This window comes from Bos grunniens, chromosome 7 (genome assembly GCF_055505025.1).
Source record: "Bos grunniens cultivar Pamir isolate PY7600 chromosome 7, Bosgru_T2T1.0, whole genome shotgun sequence".
Classification (NCBI taxonomy): domain Eukaryota; kingdom Metazoa; phylum Chordata; class Mammalia; order Artiodactyla; family Bovidae; genus Bos; species Bos grunniens.
The window spans coordinates 21,083,821-21,107,423 of NC_141171.1; the positions used below are offsets into that span (position 1 = coordinate 21,083,821).

Consider the following 23,603-nt stretch of genomic DNA (forward strand, 5'->3'; position numbering starts at 1 on the left):
GGGGAATGGAATCTGGCCCTCTGCCTGTTGTTGCAAATAAAATTTTATTGGCACACAGCACACCCACAACGTGTTGTCTGTGGCAGCTGCCGAGTTGAGTTTTTGCCACAGACACTCTGAAATATTTCCTATTTGGCCTTTTATAGAAAAACGTGTGTCAGTAGGTAGCACTTATATGATATGCTATGAGCGTCTATTTCTGCATCTTGAGAATCCCTCCCTTCCCCCATCCTCCCCTCAAACAGAAAGTTCCCTAAGGGCGGGAACGGGATCTCTCATTCCTGTTTCCTACCATCATTAAACACGCGGATGCACTACCCCACCCTCCCATCCGGGAGCACTGAGCCTGTGGATCGCCTGAGCCTCTCTTTCCTGTGGATGTGAGCCAGCCTCACTCGGGGGTCCCACCCTGGCTGCCCATGGAAGTCGCCTGGGGCCCCTCCAATGGGCCGCACCCCAGCCAGCTGCCTCAGCTCCCCCAGATGGGTGGGGCATCACCCTGGGGGATTCCAAACTTTGGGAACGCTTGATGACTGGTTCCTCATCCCAGATGTCTGCAGTTCTTGGGGATTTAGTCCTAGAGGGTAGGAACCAACAGACCCTTTCTCCCACTCAAACAGCTTCGATTTATCCACCCAGATGGCTCAGGGGTCTAAAATCTGCCTGCCAATGCAGGAGACACAGGAGACTCGGGTTTGATTCCTGGGTGGGGAAGGTCCCATGGAGGAGAACATGGCAACCCACTCCAGTATTCTTGCCTGGAAAACCCCATGGACAGAGGAGCCTGGTGGTCACAGTCAGACATGACTTAGTGACTAAACAACAGCAAAGTATTCTCAGTGGAACAGAGGTGGAGGCAACTCTGCCCCCCAGAGGACACTGGCCCGTGTCAGGGGACATCTGGGATTGTCATGACTCCGGAGGGAGCTGCTCCTAGCATCAAGGGGGTTGGGCCAGGGATGCTGTGGATCTCCTCACAGTGCCCAGGATGGCGCCCCCCCACAGAGGAAGAGCCAGCTCCGATGTCAGCAGAGCTGAGGGGGAGAGATCCTGTCATAAATACTGAAGATAAGGATAGCTTTCAACTGAAAAAAAAAAAAATATATATATATATATAGTTTGTTATTTTCAGCACCAGCTGTAGGTGTGTCCCCTGCAGCCGTAAGGAGTTGGCCCCTGTTGTGCAGAGGACAGGCTGAGGGCACGTGGTAGCAGCAGCTCCTGGGACTCAGCCTACTGTGAACCTTCTGAATCGCTGGATTTTTGCTTCAAAGCCCCAAGCGGGTGGAGGGCATGAATGCTCACCCTGGAGCCCAGTTTCATTCTAAGAAGTAGAATGTAGAGAAACTTCTAAGAGAAGTGCCGAAGGAAGGGGATTACCCTCCTCTCTCCCCAAAAGAGTTGGTGAAAATCTATGAGAAGCACTTCTGGTTTCTTTCCCTGCCAAGGCAGCTTCCTCCGCTGGACGCTGTGCTCCTAGGCATCTCTGAGACAAAAAAAAAAGCAGGTGATCTCTTTTTTAACCCTTCTAGGAGAGGCTCTTGGAGGTTGAGCAGCTAAGCTGAGAACAGCCAGGATGAGAGCTTTAGGCAAAGGCACCCAGAGGTGGAGCCCAGAATCCCAGGCCAGGAGGAGCTTGTGCAGAGACCGGGACTGGGTCCCCCACACCCATCCCTCTACCTCCCCTACCTGGGCCTGCTGACCTCAGCCAGTCATCCTCTGGGGGTGCTGTCCTGGGGGCTGTAGGGTGTGGAGAAGCATCCCTGGCCCCCACCCACTCGACACCAGGAGCCCCCCAGTCCTGATGACCACAGATTTCCCATGGTGGGCAGAGCTTCCCTGGGGAAGATCCCCTGCCCTAGTGACCCACTCCCCCAACTGCGTGCGTGTATGCACACACACACACACACACACACATATGTGTGACCATCTCCCTCCACTCCTGAGTATACAGCAAGGCCCTGCTAATGAAAACTCAGTCAAGGAGCCAGGCTTTCTGGAATTTTCCTCCCTGGCTCATGACTGAGCCAGGGAGCAGCCTGTCTCCTGAAACATCAGGGACCCTGCAGACTGGGTCTGCAAAGCAGCCATAACACCTTTCTCAGGAGAAAGAAGGGAAATTTAGTTTCTGACCCAGAGTAAACACTCAGTGAGCATGACAGTCCCACCCCAATCCCATGTGACCCCAGCCCAGCCCCTCCCCCACCAAGGCTCCACCATCCAGGAAGCGAGGATCTTATCAGTATGACCCAGAAGCCGGGTCTCCCCAGCTGTACCCATGCCAGCCCAGGACCCAGGGCCTTCCCACTGACCCAGGCTACTCTGCCCTTAATCCCAGAGCCACAGCTCCTACTTCTCAGGATTCGGGTTTAGTTAAAAAATACTTTGTTGCTTTAAAAAAAAAAAAAACAAAAAACCACTAGCCATCATCTTGTGCCTTCAGTGAGTTCTAATCTTTTTGCTGGTGGAGGGTCCTGCCTCCTCATTGTGGACGGGGGAGGGGGCCGTGGCAGTTTCTTAAAATAAGACAACAATGAAGTCTGCAGAATTGATGGCCTCTTCCTCTTATGAATGGTTCCTCCGTCATGTCCAATGCCCTTTGATGGCATTTTACCCACAGGAGAACTTTCTTCACAGCTGGAGTTGATCCTCTCAAACTCCTTATCAACTAAGTTTGTGTCCTGCCTTCTGTCCTTTGTTGTCATTTCAACAGTCTCCACAGCTTCCTTACCAGGAGGAGATTCCATCTCCACACCCACTTCCTTGGACTCAGTGCAGAGCAGCACTCTTTATTCCTTGCAGGAACATGTTGCCACAGACATGCAATTTGTAAAAAACAAAACAAAAACTCGATATCCATGAAGTGAAATAAAATGAGGCATGCCTACGTATTGTGTGTCACATCCACTGTGTTATTTTTATCATTAGATCGGTGCTTCCCGCCTCAATGGGCACTGTGTTTGTCTCGTTTCATCCTCACCTTGACCCTGAGAGTAATGTTGTGGGTCATCATGTTGCAGATGGGGCTTTAGGGTTCAGAGAAGCAGAGAACTGATGTCCAGACAAGTGCCCAGAGCCAGGGCCAGAGTTTGCTCAAAATCCCCTCCCTGCACCTCAGTTGGGCCAGAAAGACCGACTCCTCTCCCTCTCTGAGCAGATGCTGGCTGGCTGTCTTCTAGAACCTTCTAGGAAGTTCTTCCTCTCACCTAAGTGGGCACCTGTGGTTAGAATCTGTACCCTCTTTCCCACCTTCAGAAGTAAAAGTCAGGATGATGATGATAAGAAGAATAAAAAGTAATTCCATCAGAATAGTGATTCCCTTGGGGAGGAGGCCCTGGGATGCCTTTGGGGACCCAGAGATGTTCTGTCTTGATGCAGGCGATGGCGACCCAGGTGCACACACTTTTTAAATGCATGGTCTATACATGAGCCATCTGCACACTCTCCTGTAGGCATGTCCTACGTTAATAAAAAAGTGTAGCAGGACTTCCCTGGTGGTCCAGTGGTTAGGACTCTGAGCTTTCATTGCCAAGGGCCAGGGTTCAATCCCTGATTGGGAAGCTAAGATCCTACACATGTCTCACAGCCAAGGAAAAAAAAAAAAGTGTGAGAAAATAACACGTGTCTGAATCTGAGAAAATAACTTGGTGCCCAGGCCTGCTGAGGCAGTGGGTAACTGAGCAGCCTGGTGGCCCTGCTGGAACCATTTTGCCATCTTTTTGAAGGCCAAGCTGGGAATCGATCAAGTCCTCTATATCTTTAAACTCAGTAAAAGTTGCTCAGTCATGTCAAACTCTTTGTGAATTCTCCAGGCCAGAATACTGAAACGGGTAGCCTTTCCCTTCTCCAGGGGATCTTCCCAACCCAGGGATTGAACCTAGATCTCTCACGTTGCAGGCGGGTTCTTTACCAACTGAGCCACAAGGGAAGCCCAAGAATACGGGAGTGGGTAGCCTATTCCTTCTCCAGGGGGATCTTCCCCACCCAGGAACTGAACCAGGGTCTCCTGCATTACAGGCGGATTCTTTACCAACTGCACTATGAGGGAAGCCCTTAAATTCAGAGTTAACTTTTAAGAATTCATCCTCGAGCAGGAGGGAAAGAAAGGGGTACACAGAATTTCGTATGCTTGGATATTTGTTTCATGTGCATTTGATTTTTGTGGTATAATGATTTAAGTAAAGGAAAGAATCACAAACAACCTAAACATCCATGGGACTTCCCTGGTGGTACGGTGGCTAAGACCCTGTGCTCGCAATGCAGGGGGCCCAGGTTTGATCCCTGGTCAGGGAACTATATCCTACATGCCAAAACTAAGAGTTTGAATGCCACGACTAAAGATCCCACATACCACAAAGAAGATTAAGATCCCGAGTTCCACAACTAAAGCCTGGCATGGCCAAATAAAATTAATTAATTAGTATTTTAAGAAAGAACAATAACCAACCCTAACATCCAATAATGGGCAACAATATGTATGCACCATACTTGTTCAGTCGTTAAGTTGTGTTCAACTCTCATGGACTGCAGCACACCAGGCTTCCTTTTCCTCCACTATCTCCCTGAGTTTGCTCAAACTCATGACCAATTGAGTCAGTGATGCCATCCAACCATCTCATCCTCTGTTGCCCCCCTCTTTCCTGCCCTCAACCTTTCCCAGCATCAGGGTCTTTTCCAATGAGTCGGTTCCTCGAGTCAGGTGGCCAAAGTATTGGAGTTTCAGCTTCAGCATCAGTGAATTCATTCCAGTGAATATTCAAGGTTGATTTCCTTTAGGACTGATAGGTTTGATGTCCTTGCAGTTCAAGGGACTACTACTAATCATATAAATTACGGTACACCCAAAAAGATCCTGTTTCTAAACGTAGTATTAGTATTATAGATGGGACCCCAAAACAGAACAGACATAGTTTGGAGGGTGGAGGGGAACAGCGAAATCCAGATAAAGCCTGGAGCTGAATTTAAAGCAAGGCGCCTGTGTTCATTTCTTCATTTTGGCAAGATGGCAACCTTAGGAAGAGCTGGCTGAGGGCAGGTGCAAGTTCTCCATGCTGTTTTTGTCACTTTTCATTCCATCTAAAATCATCCCAAAATCAAATGTTAGAATTTGCGATGGTATGGGGAAATACAGTAAGTCCCCACTTATGAGTGAGTTCCCTTCCAAAAGCACATTCATAAGTCCCATTTTTTCGTAAGTCCAACAAAGTTAGCCTAGTACGCAACTTTTACAGATAATGCCAGACAGGTAAATTAGCTTATGTGATTGGACATGTGAACACAAGTTTGAATCTTTTTTGTTTGTTTGTTTTTTACTTATTTATTTCTGGCTGAGCTGGGTCTTTGTTGCTGCACTTGGGCTTTCCTCCAGTTGTGGCAAGCAGTGGCTACTCTCTAGTTATGGTGAGAGGGCAGTGGCTTCTCTTGTTGCGGCCCACAGGCTTAGTTGCTTCTCAGCATGTAGGACCTTCCCGGACCAGGGATCGAACCCGTGTCTCCTGCACTGGCAGGCAGATTCTCACCCACGGACCGCCAGGGAAGCCTAACATTCGCATCTTTAAAAGTCTGAAGAGATGGGGCGGAGCGTGGTGGGGAGGCGCTAACTGTAATGGTTCCCTCACAATGTGATATTAAGCAAATTAAGAAAAGTTTTAAAGGCAGGTAATCAAATAGTATAAAGGACCTGAATTTGTACAAATGGATAGATACGTGTATATGTTTTTTAAAAAATCGAGGTGATAGGATTATGGATGATCTTTGTGACTTTACCTAATCTCTAGATTTGGGAACATGAAATTGTGTTCCCTCTGTGGTCGTAAAGAAGAGAAAACATGGAAACAGTAGATTATCATCATTGGCAGCAGTTCTGGGCCAAACAGTTGCCACAAACACTGAATTAGTGAACCTGGCACGCCGCTTCTGGGGACACTCAGGGCCAGGCTCCCAAGAGCCTCTGTCGCCTTGTTGTCACGACCAATCCCCACTCAACCTCGTGTGACGTGTGTTTCTGTTTAGAGACACCCGATCTGACACCAGTTCTTTGATTAAGTCACTGCAGGGGCTGCGACCCTTGCCTGAACGAAGCTCGTTTGATACACTTATTGTCTCCGTGAGTGCCTCACTGCCCTGCTGCACTTGGATCCTGGCCAGCTCTTCAGCTTTATGCTTGGGGCCATTAGATACAAAATCACCCAAAAAACCCCCCAAAGCCAAAAACGTGGCCCTGAATGGTGGAAAAGGACCCTGGTTACCGCCTGGTTCCACCTCAGATGGGAAAATGCTTCTTGTTGACTCAAATTGTTTCACTGCTCTGCCTGTGTCCTCGAATGACTGCACACCCCACCCCCGAGTATCAGTATGGGGGTTACAGATACCTTCTAGCCCGTAGGTGGATTCCCAAGCACAGAGTCCACAGGTATCAAGACTTTGCCCTGTTCTTAGGGCAGGCTATCAGGGAGGGTCCCAGCCCTCGAGGGGAGCATGGGTTGGTGGTAAGGGGCCACCTCTGCATCCTGGAACCCCAGTGCCTCAACACACTTGGCCCAGCAGTGGTGTGTCTCCCCACCCCACAGGCCACAGGACAGCGCAGTGTTGACCTTTAGCAGGAGCTGGGGACACCTCCCCACCTCCCTGGATCGAGGCAAGCACTCCCGCTGCCGCTGCCGGGTGCCTCCCTCTATGTCTGTGCGTCTCACCCAGCGCTGCCTCAAGGCAGAGGTCTCACCTGGGGCTGATTCTGCCCCCAGAGGACACGGGGCCATGTCTGGGGATGACTGTGTTCATCAAGACTGGGGGAGCTCCTGGTGTTGAGCGGGTGGGGGCCAGGGATGCTGCTCCACACCCCACGACACCAGGGACGGACTACAATGTCGGCAGTGCCAAGGGCGGAAACCCTGCTTTATAGAAAGCTGCCCAGTCCCCTCCTTCCTGAGGCTGGGACCCAGCTGGGTCTCCCTGGTGGCCTCTTATGCCAGCCCCCTGGTCCTGGGGCCACTGAGAAAGGCTCACCGTGGCCCAGGAATGACAGCAGCGGCATGTGCCTTTGTGTAGGTGGAAAAAAACACTGTCAGTTTTTGGAAAGAGCTAATGTTTGCAGAAAAGAGGGGCCGGCTCTTGGAAACCACCGGGGACCTTTGGAGCCAGGGGGAAACAGCCTCACCCGAGGCCAGCCTGCAGCTGGGGAAGCCTGGCCTGTGCTGAGCAGGGGGCGGGGGCTTCTGTTGGCCTCCCCAGGGCGGGCCTCCCTAGAATTCAAGAGTCGGCTAGCTGCCGGCTTTTCTGTTTCTTTCTCTTTTTTTTAAAATTTATTTATTCAGTTGCACCAGGTCTTAGTTACAGCTCGAGGGATTGTCATTCTTTGTTGCGGCTGGTGAACTCTTAGTTGAAGCATGTAAGATCTAGTTCCCCCACCAGGGATCGAACCCGGGCCACCTGCATTGGGAGTACAGAGTCTTAGCCACTGGACCACCAGAGAGGTCCCTAGCTGCTGGCTTGTGAGGTGTAGTTGGTGGCCTGGCAGCTGCAGGGGTCCCCGGGAAGCCCAAGCTGAGGTACCTGTGTGGCCGAAGAGGACGGGCCTCTGTAGCCCACAGCCTCCTCCTCCTCCCATGGGAGGTTGGTACCAGCTGTGTGTGGAGGGGACAGGTGACTGTTTGCCTCTCCCCCTGGCCTTGGCGAGTGCCTCCCTGGGCAGTCTGTTCTCAGGGCAGTGCGTACAGCGTGGGGAGCAGCGTGGAGGCTGGCATTCAGCCTCTGGGTCACGCTGACAGCTGGGCGTGGCTGCCCGGAGCCCCTCTTGCCATGCACACCAGTCATCAGACAGAGGCTTGGCTCCATCCAGGGTTCCACTCGGAGCAGCGGGTCCTCTGGAGAATGACGGCTCTAAAGCACCAGTGCCCACCCCGCCCCCGGGGTCCTCTCACAGGGACTTCCTTTCTTTCCGGGTGACCTCTCAGCCTGGGGCGGCCAGCTTCAGATCCCTCAGCTTCCTGCCCCCATATACCTGTCACCTCTTCCACCCCGAGGTTAATTGCTTTGCCCCCAGATCGCATTTTCCACCTCTCCCTTTTTTTCACCCTGGCACGTGGCTTCCATCAAAGCCGAAAACCAGACATGGAAAAACCCCAAGCCTGACACGCGTCAAGGCTGGGTTCCATATCAAGGCTTGGGGTCCCTGTGTCCCAAAATGGAATAGTACAATTTCCAGAAGAAAACTCGACGCCCCTCCCCTGCCCCCAGAGAAACACCATTGTGTGTCCTGCATGGATTGGTTATAAAGAATGAAGTGGAGGGGACTTCCCTGGTGGTCCAGTGGGTAGGACACCATGCTCCCAGTGCAGGGAACCTGGGTTCGATCCCTGGTCAGGGAACTAGATACCACATGCAACACATAACACCTGGCACAGCCAAAAAATAAGAATATTTTTAAAAAAGAGAGAATGAAGTGGATTCTCCAGAAATAACCCCCCTTTCTCTGGAGGACATGGCCTGTTTCCACATCAAATGCCACATTTTCGGTGACAGCCAAGTATTTCTCTGAGAAAAGCTGGAGATAATTAAGTTAAAAATATTTAACCAGGATTTTTTTTTCCTCCCTGTCTTTCTAAACAGGCTAAAGCAGTGCTGCTTCTTGGAAAAACTGGAAAAAGGTATGTCGCGTTTTCTCTTACTTCACGAGCTTGGAATCCCTTGTTTTTCAAAAAAAAGGAACAAACAAGTGGGAGTATTTGGTGCGCATATGACACACTGGGGATTGTGTCACCGGGAACAGAGCTCTGGGCCACCCGCCAGGAAACCTGAGTTCAAATCCCAGGCCCGCCTCTGCCGTGTCTGGGCAGGTCCCTTTCATCTCCCTGCAGCGGAAATAACATGCTGTGACTTCCCAAGCGTGGTCGTGTTGAGATGAAGGGAGGGAAGCTGTCAATAGGAAACCGGGCGTCGAAGGGCCTCCAGCCAGCAGGCAGGAAACATGGGTCTTTCCAGGAACTCCGTCCCTTTCGTGTAGATTACCTAATCTACTGCTTACCTCTCTCCCTCCATCCGCAGCATCCTCCTACAACCCTCCCCTCCTATAGCCCTTCCCAGGTCCAGGAGTCCGGCAGGCACACCCCCCCATGGTCCCTGGCATCTTCCCCCAACTTTCTCCTCATCAGTCTGGCTGAATGCCTGTCAGGGTGGCCCCTCTTGTCAAAGCACCAGTTTCAGTTTCTCTGGCTTCTCTTTCATTTCTCTCGGCTATGTCGTTTATCTCAGGCTGTGTCACTTCCTTCCCCCTGCGGGCCTGGGGTTTCGCTGGCCCTTCTGGTCCCTGTTCCTCCAGGTGTCCAATCGGGTCATGGATCTGGGAACTTCCCTGACGTGCCATCTGCATCTGGCACTTTTCCTCCCACACCCTCATCCCACAGGTTTCAGCAGGTCTCATTTTCACACCGAGCATTTTCCACCTGCCCCTGTGGTTGCTCCATAGCCCCGTTGGTCGTCTGAGAGCGTGTGAGTTAATTTCCACAGGTTCCGTGGCTGCTTAGGAAAGAAAGCACATCGCAGTGCCTCTCTTGGTGAAGGATGTTGATGGTGGTGTGGCTCAAACAGGGTTCTCTTGGGACCCTTTGCAGGACTTGCTGAAGATGCAGTGGGAGGGCTAGTTTGAGGTGGGGGGCTTCACTCTGGACCCGGCTTCTCTGCTTCCTCTCTGAGCCTTTTCTTGGCCAAGTCATGCAGCATGTGGGATCTTAGATCCCTGAGCAGGGGAAATGCAGGGACCCTAACCTCTGGACCACTAGGGAAGTCTTGAGATTAAAATTTCAGTTAAAGAGGGAATTGTTTCAAGCTAACTCTAGCCCTATTAGATCATGTCTCTAATGAATGAATTTTTTAATTTTTAAAATTTATTCATTTATTTACTTTTGGTCACGCTGGGTCTTCATTGCTGCAAGGGATTTTCTCTATAGTTGCACTCTGTGCGATGTGCAGGCTCCTCATTGCCGTGGCTTCTCTTGTGGAGCACAGACTCTTGGGCGCACAGGCTTCAGTAGTTGTGGCTCCTGGGCTCTAGATCATGGGCTCAGTAGTACAGGCTTAGTTGCTCCACAGCGTGTGGGATCTTTCCAGACTGGGGATCAAACCTGTGTCCCCTGCATTGGCAGACGGATTCTTTACCACTGGGCCACCAGGGAAGTTCTAAAGAAAATCTTGACATTTGATTCCTTGTGGATATTTTGCATTCATTTTGACTTCTTAAAAAATATCACATGAAGATACTGATCGCGGTGACTGAGTTTCCCGTGTCCCTCAGATTCTGTGCCCAAGGCAGGCGCCGTGCTGTCATCGGCACAGTCTGGCCGATGGGAACTGTGATGATGAAGACAGTGCTCTGAAATGAGGGTGCTTCCCAGTGGTCACCGATCCTCTCGTCTTGATCTTTTCACATTGTTCATCAGCAGAGCATGGGTCCATGGCCCCTTTTCCTAACAGGGAGGCCAGACCTCAGGTGCACCTGGTCCCCCAGGACACACACATGTCTGGAATCATGGCAGAGCCACAGCTGCCAGGCTCAGGTGTCAGGAGAGCCAGGGCTGCAGCCACGTGGCCTCGTGCTGGGGGATTAGGTCCCCGCCCTGCCTCACCTGTCAGCCGGCAGGATACCGAGCTACAGCCATGACGTCAGCTCCACCCAGGCCCTGGCCCTGCTCCCAGGCACCTGGCCAGCCCCTGCTGACAGCCTCTGCCCACCTCCTCCCCTCCTGCTGCAGACCCCACTCGGCAAGCTGGCTGGTGTTTATCAAGTGCCTCCTCTGGGCCAGGCCCGGCCGCTTGGTCTGATTTCGTTCTGGTAGGAGTCTGAGGGAGCAGGTTTCCTTGTCCTCATTTCTAGGTAGGGAAACTGAGGCAGCAGAGAGGCTCAGTGGGACCCAGGGCTGGTGGACCACGAGGCTAGGGTTCAAGCTCCTTTATCTCCACCCACAAGGCACCTGGCGGTCCGTATTACTCAGGGTTCTCCAAGAAACAGAACCAACAGGGTGTGAATACAGAGAATTACTTTCAGGAATTGATTATGGAGGCTGCAGGGTGGAGACCCAAGAGAGCCAATACCAAAGCCCATCACTGGAGGGTTCCCTCCTGCTCAGGGGAGGCCTGGTATTTGTTCTGTTCAAGCCTTCATGTGAGTAGAAAAGCTCCCCTGCCACCTCCCACATCCTAGGGAGTAATCCATTTGACTCAGTATCCATCAGTTTAAGGGCTTCCCTGGTAGTTCAGACGGTAAAGAATCCTCTTGTCAATGCAGGAGAGGCGTGTTCAATCACTGGGTCGGGAAGATCCCCTGGTGGAGGAAATGGCAACCCACTTCAGTATTCTTACCTGGAGAATCCCATGGACAGAGGAGCCTGGTGGGCTACAGTCGCAACGAGTTGGACACGGCTGAGCAGCTAACAGTTTCACTTTCGACCAGTTTAAATGGCAGTCTCACCCATAAACACCCTCACAGAAGCATCCAGAAGAATGTCTGACCACATATATACCTGGACATGCCATGGCCCAGCCAAACTGACTTGAAATTAGCCATCAAAAATCTCTCTCTCTGTTTTTTAATACTTATTTATTTGACTGCACTGGGTCATAGTTGCAGCATGTAGGATCTAGTTCCCTGACCAGGGATCAAACCCAGCCCCTCTGCATTGGGAGCTCGGGGGTCTTAGCCACTGGACCACCAGGGAAGTCCTTCTTCCTCTTTTTTTTTAGTTTTTTAATGACAAAGTCACAACTTGGTACCAGGTCTATTGACCACCAGCCCAGGGTCCCTCCCACCCACCCACCCAACAGGTTTGAATTGGTAATGCATTCTGAGGAGATGGAATTCTGCTTGGTTGGATTGTACTGAATTCTTTTTTATCTGCCTGTCCTGGGATTTCCTTGCTGCATCTTGTGGGCTTTCTCTAGTTGTGGTGAGCGGGGACTACTCTCTAGTTGCACTACGCAAGATTCTCATTGCAGTGGCTTCTGTTGTTGCAGAGCACTGACTCTAGGCACATGGGCTTCAGTAATTGTGGCCCACCAGCTTAGTTTCCCTTAGCAGGCAGATTCTTAACCACTGTACCACCAGGGAACCCCTGTATTGAATTCTTTAATTCAAAGACAAAGTGAGCACAGTTCATCTCTTTTCTAAGAGCTGGGTTTGGGAGAATTGGGGCTGTGCCAACTTTTCTCTAAAAAACAGTAAGATGTCATTTGACCAGGTTCCTGCTGCACAAAGACTAGAATTATCAGATTTTTCTTGGTTGGGTAATGCAGTGAAAATGGTTTTTAAAAAGTCTCCAAAAATATCTGGGCAGCCCATGCATGAGCGTGTGTGCTAAGTCACTTCAGTCGTGTCCTACTTTTTGAGACCCCATGGACTGCAGCCTGCAGGCTTGTCTGTCCTTGAGATTCTTCAGGCAAGAATACTGGAGTAGGTTGCCATTTCCTTCTCCAGGGGATCTTCCCAACCCAGGGATCAAACCTGTGTCTATGGCCCAGCCAAACTGACACATAAATGAACCATCACACAGTCTCCAGGCCCCTTGCCCAGCCCACTTGGGTGGGACCGCCCTGAGCCCTGTGGGGCCATCACCACTTTCTCTGAGCATCAGGGCAGGGCCAGCAGCGGGAGTTCAGTGAGGTGAACTGAGGAGGCCAGCTCTGAAAAGCCACATACTCAAACAGATGCTTGTTCAGAAATGTCCACAGCAGCAAAATTCACCTATGCAGAGTACATCACGAGAAATGTTGGGCTGGAAGAAGCACAAGCTGGAATCAAGATTGCCGGGAGAAATATCAATAACCTCAGATATGCAGATGACACCACCCTTTTGGCAGAAAGTGAAGAGGAACTAAAAAGCCTCTTGATGAAAGTGAAAGAGGAGGGTGAAAAAGTTGCCTTAAAGCTCAACATTCAGAAAACTAAGATCATGGCATCTGGTCCCATCACTTCATGGGAAATAGATGGGGAAACAGTGGAAACAGTGTCAGACTTTATTTTTTTGGGCTCCAAAATCACTGCAGATGGTGACTGCAGCCATGAAATTAAAAGACGCTTACTCCTTGGAAGGAAAGTTATGACCAACCTAGATAGCATATTCAAAAGCAGAGACATTACTTTGCCAACAAGGGTCCATCTAGTCAAGGCTATGGTTTTTTCAGTGGTCATGTGTGGATGTGAGAGTTGGACTGTGAAGAAGGCTGAGCGCCGAAGAATTGATGCTTTTGAACTGTGGTGTTGGAGAAGACTCTTGAGAGTCCTTTGGACTGCAAGGAGATCCAACCAGTCCATTCTAAAGGAGACCAGTCCTGGGATTTCTTTGGAGGGAATGATGCTAAAGCTGAAACTCCAATATTTTGGCCACCTCATATAAAGAGTTGACTCATTGGAAAAGATTCTGATGCTGGGAGGGATTGGGGACAGGAGGAGAAGGGGACAAGAGAGGATGAGATGGCTGGATGGCATCACTGACTCGATGGACATGAGTTTGGGTGAACTCCGGGACTTGGTGATGGACAGGGAGGCCTGGCGTGCTGCAATTCATGGGGTCACAAAGAGTCAGACACGACTGAGCGACTGAACTGAACTGAACTGAATGGTGGGCACAGCCCCACTGTCCAACAGTTAGTGATGGCCACACATACCATATCCCTTCACAGATGGGAGCATGGCTTAGCCACGAGAAAGAGAGATACACTGACACTTGCTACCACGTGGACGGACCCTGACAATAAGATGGTCAGTGAGAGAAGCAGACACAGAAGGACACAGGGTGTGACTCCACTGATGGGAAGCGTCCATAACAGGCAGATCCACAGACACAGAGAGTGGGTTCCTGGTGGTCAGGGCCAGGGGTGGGGATGGGGGTGACTGCCGATGGGGACAGGACTTCTTTGGGAGAGATGATGGAATGTTCTGGAATTAGGTAGTGGTGATAGCAGCACAATAATATTAATGCACTAAATGCCAGTGAGGGGTATGCTTAAAATAGTTAAAATGACAAATGTTATGTCATATGAATATATTTTGTAATTTTAAAAATCTAGTAACATAATATATCAAAAAACTATTGAATGAGTGAACACTTTCAGTGGTGAACTGTTTGTTTTCTGACTTGATGTCTCAGCGAAGCTGCCGAAAGGGAAAAGAGGAGGAAGTACTGCAATGTGCGTGCTGTGGGGGCGTCAGAGCAGTTGAATCACAGAGGTTGGTTTTCTTCCCCATGTTCCCAGCATCTCATGGCTGGGGTAATGGGGACATTTGCTGTGGAGGCGTGAGTGGTGAAACACAGGGACGGAATCCTAGTCCCGCCAGCCTCTGCCCCAGCCAGTGGATGGTGGGGTGGGGTCACGGTCCCCACAGTGCCCTGTGTGGGACCCACCCGGGTGCAAGTGAGACCCACTGGGCGCGTGCAGTGAGTGCTGGAGGGAGGAGATGCTGGAGGGCTAGGGGAGGGATTCCAGGTCATTTGTTTTAAAAGTGCAAGAAGAGGACTTCCCTGGTGGTCCAGTGGCTGAGACTGCTCTCAGTACAGGGGGCACAGGTTCAATCCCTGGTCTGGGAACTAAGATTCCTGCCTGCCAAGGAGCAGCGCAAACCTCGATCTTTTTTTCCCAGCTGTGCCTGGCTCTCCCGTCCCCACCATCACTCTGTCGCTCCCCTGCCGTCAGGGGAGCCTGGGGGGGCTGGCTTTTCAAAGCAGGATACACAGCTGGACCTTCCTAGAGTGGTCATTTTAGTCAAAGACCTTGGGGCCAGGAGGGAGTCATTATTTCTTGGACACTCATGTTATATTTTCTTTTTTTTTTTTAATGGTACTTTGTTTTGGGGGAATGAGGGACAAGCCATGCAGCTTGCAGGATCTTAGTTCCTGGAGCAGGGATATAACCCATGCCCTCTACAATGGAAGCACCGAGTCCTAACCACTGGACAACCAGGGAATTCCCAGTGTTATATTTTCTATTTATATTATTTTCACAGTCATGTAGATGAATTCAGGAGCAGCAGGTCCAACTGACATGACAATGTAGGAAAAAATGAGGGAACCTCAACAGATGACCTTAGTCCATATCCCGTTCTATCTCCTCTAGGCCTGGGCCCTCTCTGCAGGTCCTCTGATGTGTTAGTCTGTGATGCTGCATAACAAATACCCCCAAGTTCCACCCACTCATCATCATGTGAGTCAGGGCTCTAGGCACAGCCTCACTGGGTCCTCTACTTGGGGTCAGAGCAGGCCACCATCCAGGTGTCAGCCAGGCTGCACTCTCACACAGAGGCTCGGCTGGGGGAGAGTCTGCTCCAGGGTCCCTAGGGGTGTTGGCAGAATTTGCCGTGGCTGCAGGACTGTGTCCTGGGTGCCTTCTGCCTGTCCGCTAGGGGCTGCCAGCAGCTTCTGAAGTTCACCCCCACTGCTCCCAGCCAAGTGCGCTTCTTAAACACAGCCACCTGCCTCAGCAGGCTACCAAGGAATGTCCCTAGGGGAAGGGGCAGAACTCTGAGCAGCCACCGGCACCCCCCACCAGTCCCTGAGGGTCGCACAAGGTCACGTCCATGCATTCCATGTACCCTCTCTACTTCCAGGGTCCAGTGGGCCCCCAGCTGCCTCTCCTAAGCCCTGCAGAGACTCCTAGAACCGGGCACCCAGCCCTGCGGCACAGTTCCCCTTTTTAGCCAGGGCCACAGGAGACCTGGGCGCTTCCCAGGCAGCCCGGCACTTGGCCAGGTTTCTGCATTAACGAGAAAAGGCGTAATGGAATTTGGATGGCCGAGAAAAAGGATGTCAGTGTGAACAGATCCAGACACTCGATCTCATTGTTAGAAATTCCTCACGGGTCACAAAAACCTCATCTTGGGGCAGAGGCCACTGGGAAGCTGAGATTAGCTCACTCTCGCTGGGAGTTTCTGCAGACCGGGCGCTGGTCTCCGCACCCCTGCTTCCCACCCCACCTGCGGTCACCCAGCTCCTGCAATCCCACCCAGTCACTGGGGCTCAGCACTCCCCAGATGGTCAGCAGGGGTAGCTGCAGGGGTAGCCCTCTCTGGAAGGTTCCACAGTGTCCCCAGATGAGAACACAGCCAGACTACACCCTGGTCAATGCCGAGACTTGCAGTCTGGATGGAGACTGCTGCTTCTCTGCCCGCCCCCCACCCTTCATCCCCTGCCACCCTGTATTTGAAGGTCAGGCTTCCAGCTGAGACACACAGGAGTCAGCACCCGACTAGGGCTTCCATCCAGACATCCTGATGCTGTGTCTTACTGCAGGGCAGCCTGAGCTTTGACCCCAGACCCCCCTGTCTGCTGGGCACCTGGGGCCCCTTGGAGTTGGACACTGAGGACATGTGGTGTTGCCTGGAGCAGGTGCCTGGGAGCCACGTTGGCCCAACCAGGCTCCTCGATGGACCAGAATCACATGTTCATTTCACAGGAAAGGGGCTCCTGAGCTGACACACTCCTCAGCCACTTGTATAGGGGTCTCCCCCAGACCCCAACTGGGCACTACTGACATAGACCAGCTGTTCTCTGATGGGCCATCCTGGGTGCAGTGGGGTGTGAAGCAGCCTCCCTGGCTCCATCCCCTCGATGCCAGGAGGCCCCAGAGGGAAGACCACAGACCTCCCAGACGTGGCCCACAGCCCCTATTCTAGGGTCTGGCTCCCCACACAGGCATGCCTCTAAATTGTGCACCTAATTGCACTGTTTTCCCCCTGCCTTTTTAATATAAAAAATATCCCTGGACTTGCCTGGTGGTCCAGTGGTTGGGAGTCTGACTGCCAATGCAGGGGACACAAGTTTGATCCCTGGTCCAGGAAGATTCCACCTGCCAAGGGACAGCTGGGGCCATGCACCACTGCCGAGACCGAGTGTCACAGATACTGAAGCCCACACGCTCAAAAGCCCGTGCTCTGCAACAAGAGAAGCCACCTCAGTGAGATTCCTGCACGCTGCAACCAGAGAGTAGCCCCAACCCACCACAACTAGAGAAAGACCTGTAGTGACAAAGACCCAGCGCAGACAAAAAAAATTTTTAAAAGAAAGAAAAATGTCCCTGACTGCAGCTAACCCTTAGGGTGAGTCTCTCTGTGTGTGCGTGGTTCCAGGAATTTGTAACCACATCAGAGGTGAAGTAACAGGTGCTTAGTCACCATTGGTCATTCTGATGCTGGGCTGTTTCGCCTTTGGTCCACGGGTGTTGACCAGCGACCCAGGGCCCAGAGCAAAGAGCTGGAGCCCGGCACCCAAGCCCCAGGTCCGTCCACAGCAGTGCCTCTGCGCAGGAAAGGCCATCTGCACTCTGCCCTCCTGGGCGCCTGCCTTCGAGTGGCGTCCGCTGTGGACGTCAGATGTGGCCAGGTGCGCTCCTCTGGCAGCCTGATCCTGGGGCGGGGGGCCTGTCCTGGCAGAGAGATTGGCCCTGAGGACAGAGTGAGTGCCAGGACGGAGCCCCCTTGGTAAACGCCCTGCCCTGCAGCCACCTGTCCCTTTCGTCCAGACGCCACTCTGGTGCCCAGCTTCCCAGCCACAGCCCCCAAAGACGCCCCTGTCCTGGTCCCAGGACTTGTGGACACTTCACCTCATTGGGCAGGGGCGACTTTGCAGGAGGGATTATTTAAGGCCCCTGAGATTGGGACAATCCAGGATTCCCCCAGGAGGCCCAGTGTCATCACGGGGTCCTTATAAGAGGGAGGGGGAGGGTCAGAAGCAGACGGGAGATGCTGCTCTGCTGGCTCTGAGGGTGGAAAGAGGGGCTGCAAGCCAGGGATGAGGCGCCTCTGGAAGCTGGAAAAAGGGAGAGCCAGTGCTCCCCTGGAGCCTCCAGAGGGACCAGCCCTGCCCATGCCTGGATTTAGCTCCATGAGGCCCGAGTCAAACTCCTGACCTCCAGAACCACGAGATAATCACTGTGTGTGGTTTTAAGCCAGCAAATTTGTGGTGATTTGTGACAGCAGCCATGGGAAATGCAATGCCAAGGAGCATCCACAGAGCTGTGGCTACCCCAAGGAAGGGTCCCAGTGCAGCCTTGTGCATAGATGGTAGACCAGGGGCTTCTCAGAGGGGGAGGACACTTCAAGGGGCTTTGCAGGATGTGGAGGAGGTTGTCCAGGCTCAGGTGGGAACACTGCCCTGCCCTCTCCCAGCCTCCTGCCCTTTGGATCCGAGCTGCAGCCTCCCAGGGCCAGGGTGACGGCATTTCGTGGGTGCCAGGAAGCCGAGAACAGGGCTGACATTAGCCACAGGCGCTCAGTACGCTGGCCCAGCCGGGTTACCCGCTTGCACACGCTCACATGATTGCAGTCATCCTCTGGGCGGACAGAGAAGGCCCTTTCTTCTGCTCCCGCACCAGCCGCACTGTCAGCCCTCTGTCACCGGGGCACATTGTCCGCCCGCCTCCGGGCTCAGCCGAGGGCGGCCACTCGCCCTGCAGCTCTGTTTTTCCCTCGCCTGTGGGCATCTCATTCATTCCCTTTTTTTCCTAGCCCTTTCTAAAAATAGCTGCCAAGGGACCCGATTTAGCCCATGCATGAAAGGACCAGCTGACAGCAAGTCACAAGACCCTGGTCTCCAGGGGGTGCGGGCCTCCTGTGGGGAAGCATCTGCCTGGCGGAGACCCAGCTGGTCTTTCATGGCCCCTGCGGCCCACCAAAGGTCACCATGCTCAAGGTCACAGAGGCCGTCACATGGCTGGCCCGCCCCACGCCAGGCCAGGGTGACCTCGATCCTGGGGAAGCTCAGGCCCAGATGCGAGGCCGGGAAGGGGGATCCCAGAGCCAACCTAGCTGGAGATGGGGATGGGGGAGAGGTGGGTGGAGGGGGTGGGGATGGGACAGGTTGGGGAGAGGTGGGATGGGGGATAGTTGGAGGCAGGGTGGGGATGCTGGGGAGTCAAAGAGGTTTGGTCCACCTCCTACTAAAGTCCAGGTGCCGGTGTGGTGCCCGTGGCCCTGTGCACGCGACCCTGCTTGGGACTGGGAGCGAGGCTAGGAGGCCCCCACGTCCAGCTGCTGGGGACACTGCAAGGCACCCTCCCCTCCCTCTGACCTTATCACCCTAAGGTTCAGTGTGTGCCGTTTCTGTGGAGTCTGGAGCAGGTCTCTCCCCACCCCCAGGCACAGCGAAGGAGAGAGGGCCAGGCCATCCTCTATGAGGGCCCGTCCCCGGCACTGTGGGGTTTGGAGCAGCCTCCCTGGCCCCACCCCCTTGATGCCTGGAGCCCCCCGAGTCGTGACAACAACAGATGCCCCAGACATCATCCCTGTGGAAACACCCTACTTAGGGGCTTCTATGCCGTGGATTGTGGTGCAGGAGGCCCCCCAAAGGCAAGCAGAGCCAAGGCCTCATGCACACAGTAGGTGTGTAAGAAACACAGGGTAATCAGCTTGCATGTGGGCACAGCTGGTGGCCAGCCAGCCCCCCAAGCCCTGCAGGAGGGCAGCCTGTTCTTAAAAGAAGCCCAGATACTGTTCTCTCAAACCTCATCTCGTTCTGTTTGGCTTTGGGATTTTTTTCCCTCTTTCCACACAGCGGCCTGCCTCCTCTTCTTCTGAACATCGTGTTCTGGGGGGGCGGTTACCCCCGGGACGGGGAGCCTGCTTTCTCACCCAGGCCTTGTTTGTCCTCCTGTCCAGTCTGGCTGGAGGTTTGTGTTTGGTGGGGGTGGGGGGGGGTTGTTTTGTTTCCTTCCTGTTTCATGGCAGGCAGGGAGGGGGGTCAAAATTCAGAAGCTCGGTGAGCTGTAAAGCTACCAGTTCTGGAAGTGTTAAAGCAGAATGAAGGCTGTTTCTGTTCTCTCTGAGGACGCGGACTCGCTCCCGCCTGCCTCCCCTCCCCTCCCTGCAGGCCAGGGATAAGGCCTGCGACACAGGCTCTGGCTGCCCGCAGCTCCCCTCCCTCTACAAGGCCACCTTCCTGGGCTCTGACTCACCCAGCATGGCCTCATCCGCCTGGATGAGGAGGTGGGGAGGGGGCTTTCAGAACCGCCTGGAAGCAGCCGGCTTTGTCTGAGCTTGGATTCACTGAGATCAACTTCCTGTGCCTTCAGAGATGAAATGCATGTGGCACTCTTGTCCCAGGGAGCAGGAACCTCAGGGAACAGGCTGGCTGCTGATGGAGATACTGCCAGTAATTCCTCTGGCTTTAATGCTTCGCCAGCATCTCAGGGCCATTACAAAAGAGAACGCGCGTCCTGTGCCTGCTCAGCGGGAGGAGTGGCTGCCAGCTGGAATTGTCCAGCATCTGGAACAGAGAGTGCTAGAAAGAGGCCAGGCCAACGGTCAGGAGATCCCACTTGGGCCTCGCCCGGCCAGTGTATCAGCTGTCCATGCCAAGTAACGAGCCAGCACAGACTTCGTGGCTTCCAGCTCAAGGCCCTGAAGGTTGTCAGTAAGACCGTGGTGTGGCTGCCCCCTCTGCTCAAGGTCTCTCCCGGCTGCTGTCAGAATGCTTCACCTGGGGCTGATTCGGATTGTTCCAGAACTTGGTTTCATGCAGCCGTAGCAGGGGGTCCCCCTTCCCTCGAAGCTGCCCCTGTGTCTTGCCACACATCCGCCTCCAGCTTCAAAGCCAGTGACAGAGGGTTTCCCTTGTGCAGAGTCCCCTTCACACTCGCTCCCCTAATAAGAGCAGGCCCACCAAGGTTCTCCCCCTCCTACATTTGTGCCACACGACACTGCCCCGCCCAGAGCTGAACCCCTTCCTCTCCTCAGGTCCTGCCCGCACCCCAGGAAAGGGGATTCTCCAGGTCACTGGGGGTCATCGTAGAGGTGTGCACAGCCCCAAGGACCCCTGGCTAGGTTGCTGGTGAAGGTCGGGTGTGACAGATGCATTCTCATCAGTCAGCCCCCACCAAGGAAGTGGGGTCCAGGGGTCACTCCCGGCCACAAGTGACATCAGGCACATTAGCTCTGACTCTGGATGGGCCCTGAAACCAACGTGTGTGTGCCTGTGTGTGTTCAGTTGTGTCCGACTCTGCAACTCCGTGGACTGTAGCCCACCAGTCTCCTCTGTCCATGGGATTTCCCAAACAAGAATACTGGAGTGGGTTGCCATTTCCTCCTCCAGGAAATCATCGAGGGAATCATCCCTCGTCCCATCCCAGGGATCAAACCTGAGTCTCTTGTGTCTCCTACATTGGCAGGCAGATTCTTTACCACCATGCCACCTGGGAAGCCCTGCCACACACAGAAAAAAAACCCTCCTTCCATTTCCTGTGATGCTCTTTATTTCTTTTTTTTTTTTAAGGTGACAGTCCCCGTACATTCTTTTAAACATTTATTTATTTTTTGGGGGTGTGTCGGTTCTTAACTGCAGCTTGTGAACTCTCTAGTCGCAGCATGTGGGCTCAGTAGTTGCGGCCCATGGGTTTAGTTGCCCCACAGTATGTGGGATCTTAGTTCCCTGAACAGGGATCAAAGGCCACCTCCCCTGCATTGGAAGGCAGATCCTAAACACTGGACCACCAGGCAAGTCCCATCCTTATTGTCTTTAATAGTAAAATCCAGGGCAGAAACGTTGTGAGAACTCCACTGGGAGATTCTAACCCGATTCTTCTCAAATGAGGGGTGGTTCTCCCCTGGGGACACTGGGCCATGTCTGGAGATGCCTGTGGTTATCACAAGTGGGGGGCTCCTGGCATCAAGGTGGGGGGCAGGAATACTGCTCCACCTCCCAACAGCTCCCAGGACAGCACCAATGTCAGCTGACTTGTCTGTCCTCCTCAGGACAGTAGGTGGCCTTTTGCGGGGGCACTCTGTCTGAGAGTCAGGGGGTCCCAGCCCACCTTCTCTCAGGCCTGGCATCTTGTGCTTATGGAAGTTGTAGCCGAGGCTTTCCAGGGAGTAACTTGTCTCACACTGAGGCCCCGGGGCTGCAGATCCATCTTCAGTGCATGGAATTCAGAGCCAGGCTGACTCATTGGAAAAGACCCTGATGCTGGGAAAGATTGACAGCAGGAGGAGAAGGGGGCAACAGAGAATGAGATAGTTAGATGGCATCACTGATGCAATAGACATGAGTTTGCGCAACTTCTAGGAGACTGAAGCACAGGGTAGCCTGGTGTGCTGCAGTCCATGAGGTCGAAAAGAGTTGGACACGACTGAGCAACTGAACAATTGGGGCTGTGCCTGGGTGTCCACCCACTGCGGGCAGACACTGCACCCAGGGAGTGGTCCCCAGTGGCCCCCATCACACCTCCTCTTGGACCACCAGGACCAGGAGCCGCCAGTCTTTCAAGGCCCTGCTCCTTGCCTCTGCCCAGCCAGCGAAAAGAATTTTTCACATTCTTTTCCTTTTACGCAGCTTAGCCAGCCAACTTTCAGAAACGTCCCCTGGCGTCCTATTCTTTCTTTTCTGGTAAGAGAGCAGCCCCAGCGGCTGGGTTTTGGTTTATCGCGAGCAGGCTGGGAGTGGAGCTCTTCCCAGCTATGAGAGCTATGCGCGGAATTCAGAGGAATCTCCTGCATTTTTGTGTCTCCCTGTCACTGCTTCCTGTGCAGCCGGAAAACACCTCCAAGGGTGGAGATGGCATCACAGGCTGAGCCAGGGAGCACGTCTGCTCTTGCCGGCCTCTGCTTCTGCCCACCAGAAACATGCCCAGCCAGTCAGGGCTTCCCTCGATGCCTGGGTGTGTGCCCAGTCCACTTTCCCATCAGCCCTGCTGCTCAGGGTCCCTGCAAGGCCTGGGCCACCCCAGCCGGCTGTCTCCTTCTTGGTTTTGTTCACGAGGTCGCCGAGGCTCAGCCCGCCCATCCCCGTTGAGGTCTTGGGTACCTATTTGCCATGCATCCTCCCCACCCCCACCCCGTGAGCGATATGCGCACACGGTCGTGCTGAGCATCTTGGCAAGACCCAGAGGCCAAACGGCATCTTAGAGCTCCTGCATCCGCACCCATTACTCCATCTGACTCTCTGAGGCAGAAGGAAGCGGACTCAACCACCAGGAAACTCCAAGCCTACATCACCAGGAACCAGGGGACAGAGACGTGATCTTGAGACGCCTGGTGGGGGTACAAGGTGATGATGCAAAGGTCTCCCTGGCACATGTGTGCGGCCCCATTGGAAGCCGACGTGACAGTCTGCTCCAGGTCTTGGGAAAAGCGTCCAGGATTCCAGGAGCCCCAGGGTCACTTACAGACCACCAGACAGGAGGCGCCACGCTCAGGCTCTCCGCTGTTCCATCTCACTTGGGGTTTTCTCTAACCCTGATGGCTACACAGTTGTCGTCAGCATCCCTAGCATTCTGCACATTCTGCACATTCTTCCCTAAAGAAAGAAGCCACATGAGGATCCTGACACCTCCCCTCATGTATGGATCCAATCCCTCAGATCCAGGATCACTGTATATCTAAACCCTTTGCCAAATCCACTGGGCCATGGAGGACGCAGATACTGCATCCCTCGGCCTCCGAAGCTTGCCTCTGGGTTCAGAGCTTTATGAAGCTTTATAAGCTTTATGTTGGGACCTGCCTTTTCCAGGGAGCTCTGGTTTGGGAATTAAATGCAAACCCTGGCGCAACCTCCACCTGATGCATGGTCTCGGGAAGGTTATTAACATACTCACGTCTTTGAGGCTCCGTCTCTCTCCTCATCTGTAAAAAGTGG

The 23,603-nt window shown here is 53.3% G+C and overlaps 1 protein-coding gene across 5 annotated transcripts in view; it reads left to right on the forward strand.

Moving 5' to 3' along the window:
• Window positions 1-23,603, forward strand: part of GNG7 (G protein subunit gamma 7) — a 138,356-nt gene that overhangs the window by 97,074 nt on the left and 17,679 nt on the right. For all 5 annotated transcript variants that reach the window (XM_086410282.1, XM_086410278.1, XM_086410280.1 and 2 more), the window contains one exon: window positions 8,608-8,645. The gene's annotated coding sequence lies outside the window, so the exon portion shown is untranslated. The remainder of the gene's footprint in view (window positions 1-8,607; window positions 8,646-23,603) is intronic.